General features: G+C 40.2%; 1 protein-coding gene across 2 annotated transcripts in view; it reads left to right on the top strand.

Annotated features, from left to right (window-relative positions):
* The window catches only part of LOC136856738 (modular serine protease), a 298,657-nt gene that overhangs the window by 217,343 nt on the left and 58,291 nt on the right, over positions 1 to 23,023 (top strand). The window lies entirely within an intron of this gene.

Genomic DNA, 23,023 nt, shown 5'->3' with positions numbered 1-23,023 from the left:
AATTACCAAAGAAATGCGAGCAGTTCATAGATTGGAAAATACTACTACTGGGGAAGAAATTTTATCAAAAATTGAGGAAACTTTATCAAAACCAAATCTAAAAGACATTATATCCAAGTAGTAGTTCCAAAATTATGTGATAGTCCGTGAATATTATGCAAAGGAATCATTCCTTGATTTGACTTCACTGATGAAGGGAATGCATATTGTTCCTGAAACACATATGATAGAATAAATAATGTTCAGTCATTAAAAGTGTATTGTCAGGGTGGACCCAACATAAACTATTTTAAATAGTTTCTTTTAATAGATTCTTTTGCTTAGTTGAGACGAAGCCCTGAAACGATTTTTCAAGCTTCACAAAGATATTGAAATATTCATGAACAAGAGAAACCCAGGGCTTCTTTCAGATGATTTGTGGTATGACAATTAGCATTCCTTGTAGACCTGTCCGAGAAAATTTATTTTCTAAATTGAAAATTTCAGGGAGAGAATTGTCTTATAAGTGATCTTTATGTACATTTAAAAGGATTAAAATAAAAAATGACTTCAAGAATCAGAGTTCTACTGACTGTTTCAATTGTTTTCCTTTCTATGCTCAGCATAAAAATGAATCTGTCATGCCATTTCCAAATTCTTTTGCTTTAGAAGCATTTAGGAGCATTTCCAGAAAAGGTTTCAGGATTCTGATGGTGCACCAGAAAACTTGAGATGTTTCAATATCCATTGTTGAAGATTTTCATCCTACGTTTTATCTGGAAGAGAGAACATTTTTTAATGAAATATATATTTTTTAATTTATTGTTCTGCCTGCAGCACTTGCAGCCTGCAAGTGATAAAGAGTACAAATACAATTATGTATAACAACAGGCCTTAAATCATATAATTAAAATATGTGCTGAGAACAATATAAAAAGAATGCAACGTAATAACAATGAAGCCCTATTATGAGGAATAAGAATAGAAAAAAACAATATCTGTGAAAATTTATTCGGGTATAAATGAGCAAATCTAATATTTGAGAAATACATATGATTTCTGCAGATGGCTAGTGATCCTTTCAATGTGGCCAGAGATATATCAATCAAAATATCCTTATACAGACTGAAAGCTGTACAGAAATCAACCATGAGCTTTGGTATGGTTCCACGAACTCCAGTCATCAAAATCATGATCATAATGAGTTTGACAAACCAACCAGCTATTGAATGGTGTATCAGTTGGTAATATGCTTCATTCTGACCATTCAAGCTGAAATATTACATTTATAGGAGAGGAAATTTAAAAAATCTTGCTCGCTTTATTATAGAATAGAGTACAAACTTAATAATATGTCCTTTGAGGGATTGCTTGTAATTAGTTTTTCAATATTGTTGAATTAGAAAGTTATACTGGTCTAGATGAAGGTATTTTCAATAAAATGTTTGCCACTCTTGAAAAGTATAACATTAAATAGGGTGTACTAAAATGCCATCTTGTAGATATTGCAACAAACGGTGCATATACGTAGGTGCTTTGAAAAGTTCTTGGAATGTACTAGAATTAAGTATCTTACCTCAGTGGAACTACTTTTATTTTTCAACATAGTCTCCCGGTAGCCTAATGCATTTGGTCCAGCGATGTTTCAATGCCTTAATCCCATCTCAAAAATGAGATTCCTCCAGGCCTGCAAAATCCTTCTCCAATTCTTCCCTTGTAGAAAATCTCCGTCCACCGAGGAAAATTTTCAGCTTGGGGAATAGATGAGTCTGATGGTGCAAAATCAGGTGAAAAAGGTGGATGTGGCAACAATTCGTACCCCAGTTCATGAAGTTTTGCCATGGCAATAACACTTGTGTGCGGCGGAGCATTGTCTTGATGAAAGATGACCTTTTTCCTTGCCAAACCAGGCCTTGTTTCGCGTATCTTTTCCTGTAGTTGGTCTAGGAGGTTTGCATAGTATTGCCCCATAATTGTTTGGCCAGTAGGAAGATAATCTATCAGCAGAATGCCTTTTGCATCCCAGAAAACTGAGGCCATGACCTTTCCGGCCGAACGCACTGCCTTTGCTTTCTTTGGTGGTGGTGAATCAGCATGTTTCTACTGCTTTGACTGCTGTTTTGTCTCTGGGGTATAGTAGTGGACCCAAGTTTTATCTGTAGTCACAAACCGGTGCAAAAAAATCTTGTTGGTTGCACTGAAAACGGGCCAGACTTTGTTTGGACATTTCCAATCTGGTGCGTTTATTATCCAATGTCAAGAGCCACGGCACCCATCTTGCGGATAATTTTTTCATACCCAATTCTTTGGTTAAAATATAATATACCCATTCAGAAGACATCCCTACAGCTTCAGCAATCTCTCGCACTTTCAGTCGACGATCCTCCATGACCATTCTATGCAATTTTGCGATAAATTCTGGGGTCGTAACACTTTTTGGCCGTCCACTACGCGGATCATCATCCAAGCTCTCCCGACCAAATTTAAACTCACTGGTCCACTTGGCAACAGTTGAAAATGAAGGAGCAGAGTCCCCCAGTGTGTTCTGAAAGTCAGCATGAATTTCCTTTGCTTTCATCCTTTCTTTACAAAGTATTTAATCACTGCTCGAATCTCAATTGTTTCCATTGTCACAAATCACTACGCGGGAACAACAACAGAGAGTCGTCATTACCACACTCCTGCAGCTAGAGCACTGACGCGCCACGTGTTCACTCACAAAGGATGTTTGATTATTGCGCGGGAACCACGTTGCTCTAGCACTGACATCTAGCGGTGATTCCGAGAACTTTTCAAACCGTCCTCGTACAATGCTTGCATCTTACTAAGGCATAGCTGCTCTGCTGCAAACAATTGCAAAATAATTTAATTGTTGTGCATTGTATGAATCACAAATTAGAACTGTTATGTGTGATGTGGCAGATGTGTTTCCTATTTATGTAAATGATGTAAGTAAAGAATTGGAATCAGAGATAAGACTTTTTGTGGATGATGTTATACTGTATAAAGTAACAAGATTGTGAGTGACTGCCAAAAAAAAAAAAGACCTTGGCAATGTTGCAATATGGACAGCAGGGTTAAAAGTCAAGTTGTGAGTTTCAGTAATGGGAAAAGTCCTTTTAGTTTTAATTACTGTGTTGATGAGGTGAAAGTTTCTTTTGGGGATCACTGTAAGTATGTAGGTGTTAATATAATGAAAGATCTTCATTGGGGTAATCATATAAATGGGACTAAATAAAGGGTAAAGTTCCCTGCACATGGTTATGAGGGTATATAGTGGTTGTAGAAAGTAGCAAGTAGCAAAGTAGTAAGTAGAACTAGAAAAGAGTAAAATTCTTGTTATGAGTAGAGGGGAGAAAGAAGGGAAAGGTCAGATTAGACTTGCAGACAAGCCCCTGGAAGTAGTGGAGATATTCAAATACCTGGTTGAGTGAATTAATGGAGAATGCTCGACTGGATGCTGAAATTAGTATGAGGACTCAAGCTGGAAGCTGTTTCTATCATAGTGTAAGAAACATGTTATGTTTCCAGTGCTCATCAGGATTACTTGATTTGAGAACTGGAAAAAAATCCAAAGAAAAGCAGCTCGGTTTTTTCTGGGTGATTTCCGACAAAAGAGTAGCGTTCCAAAGTTGGGGCTAGGAAGACTTTGCGGAAAGGAGACGAGCTGCTCGACTAAGTGGTATGTCCCAAACTGTCGGTGGAGAGATAGCATGGAATGACATTAGTAGACGAAGTTTAAGTGGTGTTTTTGAAAGTAGGAAAGTTCACAATATGATGATAGAGTTGGAATTCAAGAGGATAAATTGGGACAAATATTTATTTATAGGAAAAGAAGAAGGGAGTGGAGTAATTTACCAAGGGAGATGTTCAATAAATGTCCAAATTCTCTGCAATTATGTAAGAAAAGACTAGGTAAACAACAGATAGAGAATCTGCCACCTGGGTGACTGTCCTAAATGCAGATCAGTGGTGAATGATAGTCTTTTTTAGATTCTTTGTATCCTGTGTTTTCTTAATCCCAAAATTTGGAGATTGCTACAGGATGTTTCACAAGAACACAACACTCAACTCTCTCACAACTCACAAAGTTAGGTTGAGTTTTTGACATATGTTGGGTTGCTTTATCATTTAAAGTTTTTTGAGCTCTTCTTGAAACCCACAGTTTTCTTGTCCATCTTTTTGGAAAGCTGAGTCGAAATTATTACCGATCAACTCATGACAGATCTAAATTTTGAAAGGCTGGTAAAATATCTCATGAAGCGATTGCTTTTAATAGAATTAGTTATACTCCATGGTGTCCTAGAAGTTCTGAAAGTATTATCAATCTTTATGCAAAACAGAACATCTTCCATTCTTAGAGCAAAACAAAAAATTGACATGGCTATAAAAACTCTTCAAACATTGAAAACAAATGACTCACCACATATTAAGGTGATAGTGCATAAATTACAGGAAAAGCACACATTCAAAGGAGCCTGTTACAGAACCATTATGTGGTGAATATAACTAATGAAAAATATTTTGAAAGAAGTTTTTTCAGTCTTTGGCAGAAAATGTGAAAACCATTTAGATAACTCTTTTGGATGTAGCTGTATTAGATCCAGATACGTGGCGTTCATTCGAATGAGAACACGTGTTTTATGGTGACATATCCATTCCTCATTTATATAAAAAGGTGGATTTTAAAATAAGTGAAAGCATGTGTGCATCACTAGTTAAAGGTTTCTGCATCTATAAAGAAAATCCTCAACATATTTTGGTGAAGAACTTGTGAAATCAGTCAAAATTATACCTATATCTACTACTGCATGTGAACATGCATTTATTGTCATGAATTTAACCCTGACTGATCATAGAAGTCATTTACAAATTCTGACACTTTGAAATCTACTTTTTAATTCAATAAATGGACCTCCAGTGCATTGCTTCGGTGCAGAAAAGTTTGCAGCAAGATTTATTAAGTCTCAGGAGCACAGTACCCTTGACAAACGAAATGGTAAACCATCAGACCCTCAGGACCAGTCTCGTTCATCTCATCTATTCAACTAGCTGCCTCTGTGGATCAGCGGTAGAGTGTCGGCCTCCCGATCCCAAGATAGCGGGTTCAAATCCGGCAGAGGTAGTCGGATTTTTGAAGGGCGGAAAAAAGTCCATTCGACACTCCATGTCGTACGTTGTCGGCATGTAAAAGATCTCTGGTGACACATTTGGTGTTTATCCGACAAAATTCATTAAATCTCAGCCATAGACGCCCAAGAGAGTTTCGGTTTACTCGGTCTGCCATCTAGTGGGGGCCTAGAGTAAAACGGAACGTCGAAATTGACGAGCAGACAGCCAGATGGCGTCAAATTGAAATGTCTGCACACGGTAGCTGAGGCCATACAATTATTATTATTATTATTATTATTATTATTATTATTATTATTATTATTATTATTATTATTATTATTATTATTATTATTATTATTATTATTATTATCTATTCAACTAAACTCTGTACAATAAAATGAGAAGTATATAGTCTAATTTTGTAAGTTTGTTTTCCCTACAATGTGGTTAATGGTACATAAAAATATACATATTAAAAAAGTAATCATAAATTATATTTGGTTAAATAATAGGCTATACAAGAAAATAGTGTACATAAAGGTGCTTTATTATATATTTGCTAACCCACTAAGACCCTCCCCCGCATAGTGGTAAAAGAACAAATCACATACCATGCATAACAAGGTGAAAATGGAAGAGAAGGGCCAGTAGAGTTGCCAGATGTACGTTTTTTCCTGGAAGAAGAGGTTTCCCCCCCTAATTTTGTTTCCCGTGGAGTACATCCTTTAACCGCATGCTATATGTTCCTTTCTTTTTTCTTCAGAAAAAAAATAAATTCTCTCCTTTAAAATTTTGTGCTTTAGACCATAGTACCATTGTAAAAATGTGCAGTTTTGATCAAAGAATATGAAATATTCTGTACTCTTTGGCTCAGACCAAAAATCACTTATCACTGTTGGTTCCAATTACAAAGGTTTTGTCCTTTATGTTGCATTCATGAAGAGTAGTGTTTCTGGTAGTGAGCTAGCATTAATCTTATTTATTTTGTTCTTGGACTACTTTGTGAGTAGATGTGAATAACAAGTTGCTTACACCATACACTATGCAACTTCCGCTGGCAACTTCTGGAACAAGGGAGAATTTAAAGAAACAGAAGAGGTGTAAATTTTATGACAAATGAATTGTTTGTGTACTTCAACTATGACTAAAATTGTAAGAAATTTTGCTAAAAGGTTTTGTTGAACAAGAAACTATTAAACAATGCATGTTCAAATAAGAAGCACTTGTGAAATGTAAGTTTATACTAATTTATTAGTCTGTAATAAATATTTCATACTGGTATATTTATTTGTTAATAAATCCTTGATCACTGGGAAAGTTGGCCATGTGTTTAGGGTCACACAGCTATGAGTTGGCATCCAGGAGATAGTGGGTTCAAACCCCACTGTCGGTAGCCCTGAAGATGGTTTTCTGTGGTTTCCATTTTCACACCAAGCAAATGCTGGCTGGGGCTGTACCTTAATTAAGGCCACGGCCACTTCCTTCCCACTCCTAGGTCTTTTCTATCCCATTGTCGCCATAAGACCTATCTGTGTCAGAGCGACGTAAAGCAAATAGAAAAAGGAAAAGAAGAGAAATCCTTGATCTTTTTTCATTTTTTAAGTGGCTGCAATGTTTCACTTTCATGTTAATAGGTAAAAAAAAAAAAAAATCAGTGTTACTTATTTTTCATCTGGAAATCTGGCAACCCTAGCAAGAAAGGTGTGCAAAATGAAAGATTCCCTTGGCCTTGCAAACCTAATTCTGTTGGGTTCAGAAGAGAGCTAGTGAGATCAGAGAAGAATGAAATAGCAAAGAGTCTGGTACAGATAAGTCATAAGACTCAGCTGGCGGCCCCATAGCCACCATACTGCAAGTTGGGAACCCCGGAATTTGCCCCTTTTAGTCGATTCCTAATGTCATGAAGATGGTTTTCTGTGGTTTCCCATTTTCTCACCAGGCAAATGATGGCTGGAAAAAAATTACTGCCAAGTTCAGAATCACATTTACAACAGTGGAAAGAGACTACTCCAAACACCTCCATATTACCAGTTTTGGACAACCCTTGATTAACTAGTCTGGACAATTTTTGATTACATGATTTCATACTGAGAAGCACAGGAATTTTTAATGCATTTTCAGTATTTATCCTGAATAATATTTACTTTACTGTAAAATTTAGATACATTTTTACTCAATTTGGGCAGCCCTGAAGTTATTGTATTCAGGGTAGGTAGTTATATGTTGTGTTTGAAAGTGGACAGTTAGGATCTTCTGTAATCACCAGAAACATGTATGTTGAGATCTTTATTGCTCTTTCTTTATTATTTTGATATTTGTCTGATTGTTTGCCTTTAATGTTAAACAATCTTGAATTTGCTAGACATAGTGTAGTTATATTTTATGTTAAAAAGTGATCAATTTAGGACCTCCCATGGTCAGTGCAACAATTTAAGACAGGAAATGAAGATCTCTGGTTTTTCTGTGGTCATTTTGACTTTTATGTATCCATGTTAATTATTAAAAATAATTCAGCATGGAGCTTTTACAAAAGAGACTTTATCTCAGCAATAAAACAAAAACATAAGCAGAGCATTATGCACACAATTTTTTTGAGAAGTTCTCCTGTCTTTTGTCTATAAAATGGTCAAGTACTTCACTGATGATCATATCCTGCAGGCTGTATGAGTCCGAGGAGTGTTTTTGTTTGGGTGCATTTGCAAAGTTTTGTAACTCTTTATCTTTCTTTTCTGTGTTAAGATGGTTGTATAGGCAAGGTGCCATCAATTGCTAATCCAGAATGACACAGATAGAGAGAATCAAACTTTCCATTTTTCTCCTTGTTTGTTTTGTCCATATGTTGTATGCAACAATCAGATATCCCCTCTCTGAAGGTCCAGAGAAACTGAGAAAAGCCATTATGGTCTCAGTTTTAATGACTGTGAAATCCTGACATTCACCTCCCCGCGGTAAAGAAGGGGCAACGACTGTTTATGACAATTTTGTTATATGCAGGTGGCTAACGAATGAAGGGACCGAGTATCTTCCGGTATAAGAAGATCCCCTCTACCAAGTACCAACAGTCTCTTTGAGGGTGGATGAGCGGGTAGAGATTAGGGCACTCTATTGTCCTTGGGACAGGAAATGGTCCCAAAAGGTGGAAGAACCTACAACTGGTTGTCAACGGCATTAGGATGCGGAAGGCAACAGGAAACCACTGCATTAAAGATCCTGAAGGATATCCCTTTAAGTTCATATGGCATGGCTCTGTTTAACGTAAAATTATTATCCAGAGTTTCTATTCCCCCATTCAGATCTCCAGGGTGAGGAATTATAATTATGACTAGAAAGCCTCTTCAGAAGATGCTTTCCATGCTGCAACATAACGTACGGAGCTGGCTATGTGGACCGCCAACCTCCACAAGGAGAAGGCGCTTCAAGAAGAAGGAGTCAGATATCCCTCTGGAAACTTTTTGTTTGTCTTGGAGATGTTTCTCTGGGCGTCTATTACAGGTGACATTGCTTCAGCACTCACTGTCATGGAACTACAGTTTCCTTCATCTGATGCTTCCTCATCTGTTAAGTGTCCTTGCCTCTGCTATTGCAGCTTCTTCTTGTTCTGACAACTGTTCTCTATTAGTTGTTCACAAATAACACACCCTTCCCCTGTAAGTGCATCTTCTGAAATACGATAGTAATCCACCAACAGTTTCACAATTACCACACGTCTCACTGTTGAGCGCAACCATATTGTAACGTGTTGGCGGGGTAAATAAATGAATAAATGAGTACAGAACCTGGTAGCATTCTATTACTAAGATTTATTAACTAAGCACTACAATTGCAGATTTACACACACACAGACGAAAGCTGAGCCTACAACTTACACAAGTACACGGTTACACACTTACATGGTTCACGCTCTCTCTCTCTCTTAGCTTCTCATATTCCATCTACAATGATACACACACACAGTCATCGATTATTTACACTACACTCTCTCAGCCACTCAGTCACACTCGTTAGCGCTGTCACGGTCCACAGCCTACATGTCAGTCTCGCAGGTCGGGATAGTATCCGCTGTTCACTCAATCCGTCGAACTCCGTTCGCAGTCTGCACACGTCGTCACCCAGTGTCCCCTTCGTGCTGCTCCAGAACACCCAAGGTTCTTCTCCAGCAGCTGGCCCCGAGGGACTCGCACACACGACGTCAGGGAAACAGGAAGAAGTCCTCGGCTCCAACAGGCAGATACTCCATCAGGCTGACATCTCAGACCAGGCTATCACTGACTGCGCTCTTCCCTAACTCACGCCAGCGAACTCAGTCTCACTCCTCACTCACTCACTCACTCACTCTGTCTAACTCTCTCTGCAGGCAAGTAATTGCTCTTCTAGAACAGTCCGGATGCTCGATGAATCCAGGAACCTCGCGATATGGAAGACTCCAGATTAATAGTCGAATAATTTCCGTTGTCCCATGCGGTGCGACCATGGACAGAAGAGAGAAGGGCCCGCCCAGCACTTAATCACTGCTTATGATTGGAACGGTTGAGCGTAAGGGGGAGTGGGGCCGATACGGTGATGACCTCAGCCGATAGCAAGTTGGCATGGCGGACGCTATAACCATTACATTGCCCCCTCCATAAGGCTGCTCGTTCTGAGCTGCTCCACAATACGCTGCAATACGGTTTGTTCGGTTGGCCACCACCTTCCCATGGGGGATCTGTTGGGTCCGGTCGACGGTGTCCTCGTTCCCGTTGATAATGATCAGCAAGTCCTCATGTGGTAGCCGGAACTTCAGTAGTTTTCCTTTCGTCCATACCCGCGTCTTCTTTCAGGGCTTGAGCACCTTCGTAGTCCTCTGGTGTGATTCCCGAGACTAGTTTGCTCACCCCAGATTTAGCCCTGCTGAATTTCCTTTTCTTCCAGGGTGCAGAATTCGATGTTTGTACTGGCACCCAGCTTCGTGCCGAAATAAGTGTCGTGGTCAGGTGGCATCCTCGTTCGTTGGTCATTGGTTTATCTTCCATTGGTGCTCAGTCTCTTAGAAGGGATCCCTCCAGCCGCGCCGTTGCAGTCGCTGCCTCTATCTCATGGGCCATCGTCAGAGCCTCTTCGTAGTTCTGTTTCCTGTCGATCGTCCTCCCTGGACGGATCTCAGCGCCACGTAGTTTATCACAGGCATCAGCCGCCTCGAGCTTGGCGTCACCTCTGGGTAACTCTTCCACAATCATGTCGCTTAGTCGCTCGAACTCGGCGTCGAATTCCCACGACGTTATATCGGTGCGCTGTGTCCTCTCCTGCAGCTGGACTCGGTAGGTGGGTCTCGGTTGCTGGACACTGCAGCGCACGTCGAGCGCTCCCACAACCTCCTCGTAGGTAGAACTTGGCTGGGGGCTGCATTGTACTGTCATCTTCTGTACACATAGTCTGGTGATCGGATATTTGGCACTGTTCTTGGACGTCGATCCAGTCTCGAACTGGGTCCGGCATGTTCTCTTGGAAGTAATCCCGTCGGCCCGTGGGGTTTTTCAACTTCACGATGGTGGGGCTGCTAGCAGGATTCATTCACATCTCCACAGCCATCGTTTTCACACGCAGGGCACTCACTTCCACTGCTGGGCCTCGAACTCCAGACTCCACAACAGCGGGCATCTCTTCGGACTGCTTCTCGTTGTCGTACCGCACATCGTCATTGTCGACCTCTTTTTCGAGAGAGTGCACTTCATTTTCTGACTTCAACTGCTCACTCTTCCATTCACTTAAGTCTGTTTTCAGTTTGTCCGTGTTAGAACTCCGTTCAGACCTCATTTCACTAAGAAGTTCGCCATAGCTAGATAAGATTTTATTTTCTAGTTCACTAAAATTACTTAGAAAAATCAGGAGCGGTTCAGAATTCATTTCACTCGTAGAAATTTCTGTCGACTACAAAATTCACTACCAGGTACTTGGTTCTGACACCAGTTTTAACATAAGAGGTTATCCACTAGTTTATCACACTTGTCCATCCCACTTCTGACACCAGTTGTAACATGTTGGTGGGGTAAATAAGTAAATAAATGATTACAGAACCTGGTAGCGTTCTATTTCTAAGATTTATTAACTAAGCACTACAATTACAGATTTACACACACACTGACAAAAGCTGAGCCTACAACTTGCACAAGTACACGGTTACACACTTACACGGTTCACGCTCTCTCTTAGCTTCTCATATTCCATCTACAATGACACACACACACAGTCATCGATTATTTACACTACACTCTCTCAGCCACTCAGTCACACTTGTTAGCGCTGTCACGGTCCACAACCTGCACGTCAGTCTCGCAGGTTGGGATAGTATCCGCTGTTCACTCAATCCGTCGAACTCCATTCGCAGTCTGCACACGTCACCCAGTGTCCCCTTCGTGCTGCTCCAGAACACCCAAGGTTCTTCTCCAGCAGCCGGCCCCAAGGGACTCACACACACGACGTCAGGGAAACAGGAACGAGTCCTCGGCTCTAACAGGCAGATACTCCATCAGGCTGACATCTCGGACCAGGCTATCACTGACTGCGCTCTTCCCTAACTCACGCCAGCGAACTCAATCTCACTCCTCACTCACTCACTCACTCACTCACTCACTCCGTCTAACTCTCACTAACTCTCTGCAGGCAAGTAATTGTTCATATATACCTGCGCCAGCCCTTCTAGAACAGTCCGGATGCTCGATGAATCCAGGAACCTTGCGAGATGGAAGACTCCAGATTAATAGTTGAGTAATTTCCGTCGTCCCATGTGGCGCGACCACGGACAGAAGACAGAAGGGCCCGCCCAGCACTTAATCGCTGTTTGTGATTGGCGCGGTCGAGCGTAAGTGGGGGTGGGGCCGATACGGTGACGAGCTCGGCCGATAGCAAGTTGGCATGGCGGACGCTATAACCACTACAATATTGTACAAATGTACTCGCTCTGTAACGCACTTCCACACCACAAAGATATTCATTGCTACATTTACAACAATCCCTGGAATGTATGGCAATGTATTAAAATGAGATAATGAAGGAAATATTTTAGTTTTAAGCAGCTGTTCAATAGCTACAGTACTGCCATTTAAATTCTTCCGGTATTCATGCTGCCTTGATCTTCTTGGAACTCCTTAGCTGGCAAGTTTCCAGAGTTACTCAACAAATCCACCCCTCAGGTAAGTACACAGCTATAAACACTCTTGCTTGCTATGCTTACACAATAGGAAAGTTCAATCACAAGGATGAACTCCACCATTCAGACATTGCCATCTTAATAGCAACAGTGATCCGGCAGTCAGACTATCCTTGTAATTTGTTATCTCCTGGCTAACAAACATGAAAATGTAAAACCATTTAACAAAATGTTCTTTTCATAACCTACAAACTAACAGAAAGTGTACTGGGCCTACTTCAGAATTTATCAATTGAATGTAGCAAATGCAAGTGCCAATATTTGTCAAAATTCTTATTATGTGAAGAAATCGATATGGTTTCTCATTCAGAAAAGTACTGCAGGTGAAGACCAACTGCAATTAAGAGGGCCAACATTCCATCATGCATGTGGCATAGCAACCTATGCGCGGAGTACCATTGATAATATTTCACTGTAAACAGCTAACATCGATGACAATATTCACACAGTTGTCACGAAGATTGGAGAGATGATCGTTGTTAAAGTTTACAAGCCCCCAGTTTCTGCATGGCCACCTCATGTCCTTCAAATGCAAGACCATCCTGCATTCTGTGCAGATGATTTTAACAGCCACCATAATGAGTGGAAGAGAAAGTGTGAGCTCTTGAGCTGTTCCCTGTTGGCTAGTATAGGGACAGTGATGAATCGTCCGCTAGGGGCAGCACCGTTACTATCTGAGGGTTGGTATCTGTAGTTGTAATGTGTTTATGTTCGTTAGTGTTATTCTCTGAAGGGAAAACTTAAGTGTTGTGCATTATTGTTACGTTAAAGTGAAGAGTGTGTGATTTGGTGATGGTATTCATTTATTTAGTGTAAACACAGTGCTGACCTTATAAAACTTACAAACACAGTGAGGAGGGGGAAAATGCCTACTTGCTTCATTCCAGGCTGTAAGTCTGGCTATAAAAATATAAAAGATAAACACTTCTTCAAACAACCTAAAAATGAAGCAGAATTTTCAAAATGGGAAAAGGCAATTCCCAGAAAAGACAAAAAGCTTTCTGTGAAGTGTTTTGTGCATGAATCACATTGTTCTGATGAATTTGTAGTTAAATCAGATTCATTTATAATACAAGGTGAAGAGGTAGAAATTCCTAGAGATAGATGGGAACTGAAAATTGGTCCTTCCCTCGTATATTCCCCAATTCACCACAATATCTCGCAAAACAATTAAACAAATGAAAATCACCCCATAAAAGACACCCCTAAGAGTAGCAATTGAGAGCACCATACAGGTGTCTATTTATGGAATAATGGATTCAGAAAATCAATTTTTGAAGGGTGGTCGTCGTATACTAAAATGCCGCTCTGGTGGATCATGATTAAATTTGGTTGTGAGCACATATCTGAATTTTCTGCAGTCTATTTATAACTTAATAAAACTAGTCCTGTCATTGGGTAGTAATTGTGAACCAAAATTTTAACTGACATCTTTTGCCTATCGAATAAGAACACTGACTAAGAAGGCAGATGAGACATAAAGGTGCAGTAGAAAAAGTACAAAATAAAATAAGGCAAGCACTAGACTTCACTGAGAACATGGATGACCTGTTACCGGACTGGAAGAACAATTTAGGCCTACTTAACAATTATAGCCACAGTTTTGCTAAGGGGTGTTTGATTTGTTATCTAGGAGGATATATAGTATAGTATGCAACGTACCCAAAGTTACAAAATGTCCTAAATGTGACAGCCTGCTTCACGGAAAGCCTACAGAAGAAATAATTGCTGCAGCCCTCACATTTATTACGGACTATAGCAATAAATATAGCGTTGACAGCACTTTCCTCACCCATCCTTCAAGAGAGAGCAGTTTATAATGTGTTCGTGCTAGTTGAAAATGAAGTGGAACAAAATCTCTCCTGTGAACATAGTCTGTGGGGCGATATACAACCTGTGACAGTAAAGTTCGGTGAATAGTCCTGTACTATCAACATAGATGAACAATGCACGACAGTGGCCTTACTGTCCTTCGAAATAGTCCCCTCCCATAACTATGCACTGCTGAGATTGGAAATACATGTCCTGGAAACTTTGCAAGAAGGCTTCCTTTGGGATGGTGTTTAAAAGCCTCATCATGTTTCATTGGATGTCAGGAATATAGTTAAATCTCTTTCCTTTCAAAGCAAATTTGAGTCTTGGGAATAGGAAGAAGTCTGGAGGATTGAGATCTGGCGAGTATGGGGGATGTTCAAGTTGCACCACCCCCTTTTTTGCCATGAACTGTTTGACAATATTGTCATTGACAAAAACCATGAAACTTGCTGTGTGTACTGGGGTCGTACCTTGCGTAGACATTTCATGAAATGGGTCAAAATTTCAATGTACCGTGAGCATTCAGCGTCGTTCCCTCAGGTAGAAATTCCTTGTGGATAATGCCTTGACAATCGAAAAAGATGATGAGCATGGTTTTGATGCATGACTTTTCGGCTGTGACCTATTTCTGATGAGGGGATCCCGGAGAACACCATTCCATGCTTTGCCGTTTTGTTTCAGGGTCTTACCTGAGACATCAGGTTTCATCCTCGGTGACAATACAGTTCAAAAATTTGGTGTCTCATCTGCCGTTTCGACAAAATCCTGTGAAGCCTCTAAACATGCCTGCTTCTGATCATCAGTCAAGTGATGTGGCACAAGACGAGAACACGTTTTCCTCTTCCATACCTTCTGGGTAACGATTTGTCGCATGGATTCACGGTTGATCTGCAGTTCATCCGCTATCATGCGCACAGTTAATCGCCAATCATTCGTGATTAATGCCCTCACCTTCTCAATGTTTTCATCACTGACGGCAGTCGCCGGTCTTCCTGCTATGGGGGTTGTCAGAAACACTTTCCCGGCCTCCTCGAAAATGGGCGAACCACTCGTACACACACTTCAAGGACAGTGCTTGCTTGATCTGCATAAACACGTACCAGCATCGCATGTGTTTCTTTCGGTGTCTTGCCAAGCTTAAAACAAAACTGTACATTGATCTTTTGGTCGTTCATGTTCATGTTCGCAGTTCAGAACCAGCGCACTAAACACGCACTGTGTCAAACAGGTCTTACACGGCACACACACGATGCTTAACTGAACAACGTTGGGAGCAGGTGGTCAAAACCTGCTGTTACACAGGTGCAGTGTTGTATGTCACCAGTGTTTCTGGATCGGCCGTTCTGATTTCATTCACCGAACTTTATTGTCAAAGGTTCTATTTTATGAGTGTTTGGACAGTTTGCATATTTTGAACGAATCAGAGTGCTGTGATGATCAAGTTGTGGGCATTATCCCTAAACTTGTGTTACTCATACATTATATGAAGTGTCGATTTTATTTTGTAACAAGATAGGTGAGAAAGGAACTGAAATATTCTTAGACCACAAAGTCTACCCGGAAGCTATCTAAACTATCTGACAACTGACTTCTGGAATGGTAAGCAAAAGCATACTATTTTTCATGCAATAATTGTCTCTTATTTGTATGCTGACTTGTAAGCTCAAGCTCACTTACTGCTGGAAGAGCACCCAGGCGGAGGAACCAATGAACTAGGGGAGAGATCACACTTTTACTTTCTACTCACTATGCAGCCACGATGAGGAATGGAAGTATGCTACCACTGATGTCAATGGAAAAAATCTTGTTGAGTTGGGCCGAGGAGAATAACATCCATCTTTTGTTTAATGCTAGAAGTGGGGCACATTTAGATCAGCTGTAATGAAACAGATACAACTTGAATCTGCGCTTTGTATCCAGTGACAACAACCGGCGGTCCTTGTGTGTTATGCAGCAACGTCTTCCATATTTTCCGTACAGTCAGCACTGCCCTGTCTATCTTGAAATTGGAATGTAAAGTCCTCTTGTGACTTCATATATTTACCCACGCTGGAACTTCTGAAAAGCAGACTGGAAAATCTTATCAGAAAAACCTGTCTGGATACCTCTAACAATTGACAATATTATGGAAGATTTGTATGTGCTGTAATTGCAACAGCCAAAAAAGACATTCTAAGTGGTTTCAGGAAAGAATATGTTCCCAGATGGACTGATACAAGTGAAAAGCTAGAGTTTCTGACCAATGGTGAACAGGAAATTATATATTGCTTAGTATAGTAGCCTTGATAGTACTCGGAAGGACCGGGCGAGTTGGCCATGCGGTTAGGGGTGCACAGCTGTGAGCTGTCGGCAGCCCTGAATATGGTTTTCCATGGTTTTCCATTTTCACACCAGGCAAATGCTCGGACTCTACCTTAATTAAGGCCACGGCCATAGCCTCTCCACTCCTAAGCCTTTCCTATCCCATTGTCGCCATAGGACCTATCTGAGTCAGTGCAAGGTAAAGCAAATTGTAAATTTAAAAAAGTACTCAGAAGGAAAAGTAGGTTGACACTGTGGAATCTGTGAACTTCACTAAGTCCAACAGAAAGGTTTCGTCACTCCTGAGGAAACTTGGAGGAGTACCCCAGTTGCCTGTGACAGTCCTAGTATCACTCCAAAAATGGTTGCTACCCAGACACTTCCTGTCTCAAATAGCTAGAGACAGAAAATATACCAAGAAAGGGCTGGCCAACCTAAAAGCCACAAGTAATTCTGTACCAGAATATACCAGATCTCAACCAAGGACACTGATACAGCTCTGTCAGATGTCAAATACTGAGCGAGTTGGCCATGTGGTTAGGAGCGTGTAACTGTGAGCTTGCATTCAGAAGATAGTGGGTTTGAACACCACTGTCAGCAAACCTGAAGATGGTTTTCCATGGTTTCCCATTTTCACACCAGGCAAATGCTGTGGGCTGTACCTTAATCAAACCCATGGCCACTTCCTTCCCACTCCTAGCCCTTTCCTATCCCATCATCACCATAAGACCTTTCTATACAAAAAAGAATCAGATGTCAAAAGTGATAAAGTGCTTGGTTTTGAATTCCTGATACATTGTGGCAAACATACATGACTTTGACTATCCAATCTAGCCACTTATGTTCTAACTGGTAAGCTACCACGCTTATTTAAACTGCCATCTGGGGGAGCCCAGTAATAGGCCAGACTGTTATAGACCTATCTCATTGCTGAATATGTGCTATAAGCTAAATTGAGAGACCAGTCCTGAACAGAATCACCTCAAAAGTGCTTGAGGTAATTTCCATAGAACAAGAGGATTCAGACCACAGTAGAGTTGCACAGACCAAATATTCTCATTAATTGCCTACATAGAGGCAGGGTTCCAGGATCATCAGAAAACATCTGTGGGTTTCATACATCCTAAGGCAGCTTATGACACTGTTTGGAGAGAGGGTGTGATTTATTTTCTACTTCAGGTTATCCCATGTCAGACATTGGCTCATCTCATAAGTACTATGATGAGCAATAAAAGTCTTCAGGTCATCATAGGCAGTAGAATCAGCAAGCCAAATAAACTAAATAATGGACTTGCTGAAGGCTCAGTGCTTGCCCCATTCTTGTTCAGCTTGTTTATATGAGATCTATCCCCCACAACATCCAGGAAGTTTGGATACACTGATGACTGGGCTATTGCTAGTAGAGATCCATGCTTTGAGATATCAAAAGAGATGCTGACAAATGATCTCTCTGCCCTGGGAGACTACTTCCAAAAATGGAGATTTCATCCAAGCATAACTAAGACTGAAGTTGCCTGTTTCCACCTTAACAAAAAGATGGCAACAAGGGAACTTGCTGTTTACATTGGTAACACCCTCCTCTGCCACAACAGATATCCGAAGTATTCGGGTAAAACCCTGGACAGAAAACTGTCATTCAAAGAACATCTACAAATGAGCTGCAAAAATTAAGACAAACAACATACTGCAGAAATTATGCAGTATAACTTGGGGTGTCAGTGCAACTACTTTCTGCTGCCCATATTTAGGCCTAGTTTATTCTGTACTGAGTGTTGTGCACTGGAGTGGATAAACAGTCCTCCTGTAAGATTAATAGGCATATGACTAAACACCACAATGTGCATTACTACAGCAACAATTGTGTTAACATCCATGCAATGGCTCCCTATCTTCAGACACATACCTCGACCTCATTTACGGCAATGCAACACACTCGTGAGAGAATATCTCAAGTTTCAGACCAACAAACAATTATCTATTCATGGTGACATTAACCATCAACATGTACATCCACCTAATTGCACAGCAGAGAACCTTGTAGCTAACAAATTCAACCGGGCAGAAAGATGGTCTTATGAATGGAAACTGTTTGCCACTCCAGTGTGTTCAGAAATGCCATGCATAACTGAGAAGGTGCCTGGGTTTGTTCAGCCTAGAAAGATCTGTTAGAAGCCGAATCGAATTCCGACCAAACATGGTGTATGTGGGGATCTCCTGTAAAACTGGAGAAAAAGACCACCTTGTTTTGACTGTGGTGCTGAAAGGAAAACTGTCAGGCACATGATTCAAGAATGCCCATGAAGATTTTACAATGGTGAACTAAGATACCTTTTCCTAAGGACACCTTAGGCACTCTAATACATCTCTAATCTCGATGTACAAGTATGAATAATTTTCAAGGATGCTAGTTCCATTTCCATTACTTTGAGATCCATAATAGGCTCTGTCATTGATTTGTTTTGCATTTCTTTCTTTTCTTCATGGAAGAAAAGGTGCCAGTACTCACCGTGAAGATGTTATTGCTGGAACTTTCACACTTCCTCTAAATATCACTGTCATCTCTAGATCACTTCTTGCTTTTGGTATAAACTGCAGAATGCGAATGCCTACCTCAGAGCGATAGTGAGTTCACGTATTTGCTCGGGTTGAACTGAATGAGAAGAGGTCCACCTACCCTGATGAACTTAGAAGTAGTGTGTTCATGCCTCTATTTTCTTGAAGATATTCCTGGAAACCACAAATTGCTTCCCTTTCATTTAGGCAGATGTATGTTCCAACTTCCTAATTTCAGTTTTACCACATGTCAGATGCTTACCATGATTTACTGGCCAATATTTGGAATCTAAAAATCTTTGCACATTTTGGTAAATTAACTTAATCTTATTCAGCCAGATACTTTTCGATAGCTTCTTTCAGACTCAAATAAAATAAAATAAAATAAAATAAAATGCAATAAGTTCATCTACTTTTTATTTTAAGTCTGCATCTTTTACTTTTGTGGAGTTCAATCCCTTTGAACTTTGAAGAGAAATACTATAGCCAGGCCGAATAGCTCAGATGGTAGAGCACTGGCCTACTGAATCCAAATTGGCAGGTTTGATCCTGGCTTATTCCAGTGGTATTTGAAGGTGCTCAAATACATCAGTCTTATGTTGGTAGATTTGCTGGTACATAAAAGAACACTTGCGGGACTAAATTCCAGTACCTCAGCATCTCCGAAAACTGTAAATGGGATGATAGACCAAGATTTGAAATTCTTTCCTCAAATGTTGGACTGTATTATTTATCTTCCTGTCAGTTTTGAAAAGGCAATATTTCTCTCTTGTAAATCTAGACTTAGTACCCTATGTTTTTGGTACCCCACTGTCGGCAGCCCTGGAAATGGTTTTACGTGGTTTCCCATTTTCACACCAGGCAAATGCTGGGGCTGTACCTTAATTAAGGCCACGGCCGCTTCCTTCCCACTCTCAGCCCTTCCCTGTCCCATCATCACCGTAAAACCTATCTGTGTCGGTGTGACGTAAAAGCAACTAGCAAAAAAAAAATGTTTTAGGTAAATCACACACAAGGCCAAAATCTGAAATAAACTCACAGGATGTTATTTTTCTTCAAAGGCCCGTCTGCTACCTTCTTTCACCTCATGAAAGTCATGGATGAGTGCTTCATAGTCTCGTCACACCACGTAAACTGAGCAAAAGCTAGATGCAACCCAGTAATAGTTTAAAATTCTGCCAGTTTTACAAGGCTGACATTCCAGCCACTGTATATTCCTGTAGTTCCCTAACATTCTTGGATAAAGTTTGTCCATGAAACTCTTAAATCTGTTCACTCCTGTCACATTGCTCACTATACCACTAAGACAATTCAAAGTGATGGCTAGCACAATGCCAGAAAATATCACTAGGACATTTCTCTTGCATTAGACTCCTTACAACATCCTTACAACACAGCTGCACCATACAAGTTACAGACAATACTCAAGTAATCTTCAGATAATTCTAAACACTCAAGTTGACTAAATAAAGAGTTTAGAATTTCTTTAGAAGTTGTACTTGATAATTTGATCAAATCAAAGAAAAGACTCGCTTGAGTTGAAAGTTCGGGAAGAACTACATGAACAATAGCAATAAATGTCGAGCTGTAGCTTACAGTTGTTGATTCATCAATGATACCGGTATCTTAAAAGTGAAGGGTGCACATCTTTGTGTTTATCCTATTGTGTGTTCTTACTCATGTTTTTTTTTTTTTTTTTTTCAATTGGCTTTATGTCGCACCAACACAGATAGGTCTTATGGCGATGATGGGATAGGGAAGTACTGGTAGCTGAAAGGAAGTAGCCTTGGCCTTAATTAAGTTACAGCCCCAGCATTCGTCTGGTGTGAAAATAGGAAACCACCAGGCGAGTTGGCCGTGCAGTTAGGGGCACGCGGCTGTGAGCTTGCATTCGGGAGATAGTGGGTTTGAATCCCACTGTCGGCAGCCCTGAAGATGGTTTTCCGTGGTTACCCATTTTCACACCAGGCTCATCCTTGGGCTGTACCTTAATTAAGGCCATGGCCACTTCTTTCCAACTCCTAGGCCTTTCCTATCCCATCGCCGCCATAAGACCTATCTGCGTCGGTGCGACGAAAAGCCACTAATAATAAAAAAAAATTTTTAATGGGAAATCACAGAAAAATCTTCAGGGCTGCTGACAGTGGGATTTGAATCCACTACCTTAAAGCAAGTTCACAGCTGCGTGCCCCTAACCACAGGGTCAATTCACTCGGTCCTACTCATGTTCCTGTCTATACTGATACTATGAAGAGAGAAAGTTTGTGAGTTTCTTTGTATATAGAGGGTAAAACTGAGATCAGCTCAACCAATTTCAGCAATTTTTTCATTGTTAGAAAGCATATTTCTTCCAGATTATTATAAGCTTTTTTTTTTTTTTTTTTGCTACTTGTTTAATGTTGCACTGACACATTGAAGGTTTTCAGTGATGGAAGAAAGGGAAAGGGCCAGGATTGGGAAGGTAGTAGCCATGGCCTTAATTAAGATACAGCCCCAGGTTTTGCCTGGTGTGAAAATGACAAACCATGGAAAACCGTCTTCAGGGCTTCCAATGGTGGGATTCAAATTATAAGCTATTAATAATGCTAACTTACCTGAGGAGCAAATAATTAAATAAAAAATGGAGCAAATCAATAAAATTGCATCTTTGGAACCCTTAAGGGGGAGTATACTCCCTAAACTGTTATAGATACTGTTCTGGCTTAGCACTCACTAACCCTCCCCTAGTTGCTCTGTACTAGCATGAAGTGCTCAGATGACACTACCCTTCAGTATAGTAAATTCAAGGTCACCCACCCAGAAGTAAGGCTGGATGGAAAAAGTCTAAAGTGATGGCTAGCACCATGCCAGAAAATATCACTAGGACATTTCTCTTGCATTAGACTCCTTACAACATCCTTACAACACAGCTGCACCATACAAGTTACAGACAATACTCAAGTAATCTGAGCAAAGTGGCAATGAGGGACGCTATACAACAGTGGTTTTTTTATCCTGTGCATTTGCCCATAATGGTTAATATTAGTGTACTAAACTTGAAGTAATATAAGTGTAGTGTTTGTAAGATGTAAATAAATGGTATATGAAATTTGCATTAGTTATTAACAGCTAATACATCAAAATAATACATAGGTAACTTTTGTAACTCGTCATGAAATCTACAAAAATATTCTTAAGAGCATTACTCCCAATAAATACTTCTATATTTGCTGATTTTACAGTTTGTCAAACAGCAAAGTGTATGGACCAGTATAGTAAAAAATCAAAGATCTTATAAAAATGAATCACGCAGTAAGCGAGACAATGTAATAACAACCAATAATATATGCTGCACTATGTATTTTCGATCAGTAGTATCCATGAACATTTTAAAAATAACATCCTACACACATCCTTCCACTTATGCTCATAAGCAAATTGTTTAAAATGTTTATGAGTCCTTTTTTTTTTAAATTTAACATTGTCTACTTTGTGATGAAGCTCACTGCAGTTACATTATTACAAAGTTGACTAATTGTCATTCATAAGCTCCCTTCAGTAAGCTTCATTGTTATAGGTATTGATACCATGCCTTAAAGAATAATCTAATTACTCCAAAAGTAATTCTAATGCAAGGAAAGAAAATTTAAGACACCTCCAGGAATCAAAAGATGAGCTGGAAGCTTGACTGTCTCAAAATGTATTCCACTGTTTCTCAAAAACTACTAAACACATTCTGATATAATTTCCAAAGTTTATCAGTTCTGGGAATGTTGGCTGAATGGTCAGCATTGAGGTCTTCTTTTCAGATAGTCCCGGGTTCAATTCCCGGCTGGGTTGGGGATTTTAATCGCATTTGATTAATTCTTCTGGCTCGGGGAGCGGGTCTTTGTGTTTGTCCCAACACTCTCCCCTTCATATTCAGGCAACATGTTACACAACAAACTACCATAGAAACGCACAATAGCAATTACATCCCTCACCTAGGGTTTGCATAGACCTCATCATCTCTTTTATGAGGAATAGTGGCCTTTTTTATCTTACATAAAAGTGTATTTTCTATTAGAGTTTATGTTTTTTGTTAACTACACTTTTATTCCA

Source organism: Anabrus simplex, chromosome 1 (assembly GCF_040414725.1).
Source record: "Anabrus simplex isolate iqAnaSimp1 chromosome 1, ASM4041472v1, whole genome shotgun sequence".
In the NCBI taxonomy this organism is placed as follows: domain Eukaryota; kingdom Metazoa; phylum Arthropoda; class Insecta; order Orthoptera; family Tettigoniidae; genus Anabrus; species Anabrus simplex.
The sequence above is the reverse complement of the archived record's forward strand: the minus strand, read 5'-3'. Positions and strand labels throughout refer to the sequence as shown.